A 2,356-nucleotide genomic window follows, 5' to 3' on the forward strand; every position below is an offset into this window, starting at 1 on the left:
ACACATGGAGGGACCCATGACTCTAGCTACATATGTAGCAGAGGATGGCCTTATCTGGCATCAATGGGCGGGGAGGCCCTTGGTCCTGTGGAGACTTAATGCCTCAGTGTAGGGGAATGTTAGGGTGGTGAGGCAGGAGTGGGTGGGTGGGTGGAAGAGCACCATCATAGAAACAGGGGGTAGGGGGGATGGGATAGGGAGTTTGAGGAAGAGAAACCGGGAAGGGAGATAACATTTGAAATATAAATAAATAAAATAGCCAACCAACCAACCAACCAACCAACAAACAAACAAACCAAAAACAAAGACTAGCTTCAAAGCTAGACTCAGCCCTGAGATCTTGGACAGGTTGCTACCCTTGAGCTAATTTTCCCAGAATACTTGGGCTAAAGTAGCAATTGGGAGGACTGAGACCTACAACTGAAAGTAAATAAATTGCTAAAGTAGCAATTGAGAGGGTATGAGGGAATAACACCAGTTAGGACAGATTGAGGCAAGAGGAACCAGGCTGTTAGACTGACAGCTATTCCTGCCAAGCTGAGTTCCTTGCTGGTCCACTCCAGGGGCTTTGCTCCCTGAGATCTTCTCCTCTTTTCCCTTTCCCTTCATACATACATGCTTACTGGGACTAGCTTCAGATAGTTCAGGGATATATATCCTCATTCTCCACAAGATGCCTTAGCTTAAGATCCTGTTCTATAAACTCTAGTTTTGAGATACTACTGCATTACCATTGAGAAGAGTTCACCTATGTTTTTTTTTTTTAATAGCTTGTTTTTCCTTTTGAGGAATATAGAACATATAGAGTGTCCTATGTTGCTCAGGGTGGTCTTGAATTCCAGGCTCAAGCAATCTTGTTGCCTTGGCCTTCTGACTACTTACAGGTGTGCGGCACCAGGCCTGGCTCTCAGTCCTGTTTACTTAACTCTGACAGGGTGAGTTAAGGTCAGAATCAGAATCATCAAAATCTCTATTCTCTCCAAAACATTATCAAGAACAACAACAACAACAACAACAACAACAACAAAAAAAAAGAATAAGTCGATCTATTTCCAAGATCTAGCATTCAAACCACATCAAAGAAGAGGCCCAGAAAGGAAGGGGGCCTTGTCAAGGACCTCATTGCAACAGCAACTGGCCATCAGCTCTACTCCTTTATTCTCTCCCCCACACCCCCGCAGGTAAAGGCTGTTAATTTTTTTTTTTTCGAGACAGGGTTTCTCTGTATAGCCCTGGCTGCCCTGGAACTCACTCTGTAGACTAGGTTGGCCTCGAAGTCAGAAATCCACCTGCCTCTGCCTCCCAAGTGCTAGGATTAAAGGCATTCACCACCACTGCCCTGCTATAATCCAGTCTCTATTCCCCTCCCAGCCTGCCCTCTTGACTGTTCCACATCCCATACCTCCTTTCCTTAATAATTCCTCATTTTTTAAAAAAGATTTATTTATTTATTTATATTTATATGAGTACACTGTAGCTGTCTTCAGACACACACCAGAAGAGTGTGCATCGGATCCCATTACAGATGGTTGTGAATCACCATGTGGTTGCTGGAAATTGAACTCAGGACCTCTGGAAGAGCAGTCGGTGCTCTTAACCACTGAGCCATCTCTCTAGCCAAATTCCTCATTTTTAAAGCATGGGCTGCACTTAGCTTTTCTTCAGAGCAGGGACAAGGGAGCAACAGTAACTTTAGAGTAGAGGAACCTGGTTGACATTACCTTGGTCAGGTGATCAATGTTAACATCTACACTGATGTCACATTGGTAGTTATGTACCTTTGATGTGATATGAAGAAAAGGGCATGCTATATTTGTGGTCTTCCTCCCTTAAACCCATTATGCCTTTAAAAAGTAGAAAACATCAGATAATTCTCACTCAGAGGACATTCTACCAAATATTTCTCTGGTGTTGACAACTCTAGGGCATCAAAAGCAAGGAAACTCCAAGAAAGTGCCGTAACCAAGAGGAACCTAAGTAGATATGATGCTTACATGGAGTGTGGTATTCTGGATGAGAGCTAGAGACAAAAGGACCATAGGTTAAAACTAAGGAAACCTTAAGAAGACACAGACGGGATAATCACAATGTGCTGATGATATTGGTTCTTTTATTGAGTAATGTGAAATATAAATGATAAGAGAAACTGCTGTGAGGTACTCCAGACTACTCTAATTTTTTGCTGTATTTTTTTTCAAATCTAAAACATATAAAAAAGATCTTTAAAAAAATCTCCAAATTCTTCCACTCCATACTACTCTCATCTGAGGTACAGATAACCCTGCTTCTGCCTTTAATCCCAGCACTTGGGAGGCAGAGGCAGGCGGATTTCTGAGTTTAAGGCCAGCCTGGTCTA

Source organism: Mastomys coucha, chromosome X (assembly GCF_008632895.1).
Source record: "Mastomys coucha isolate ucsf_1 chromosome X, UCSF_Mcou_1, whole genome shotgun sequence".
Lineage (NCBI taxonomy): Eukaryota > Metazoa > Chordata > Mammalia > Rodentia > Muridae > Mastomys > Mastomys coucha.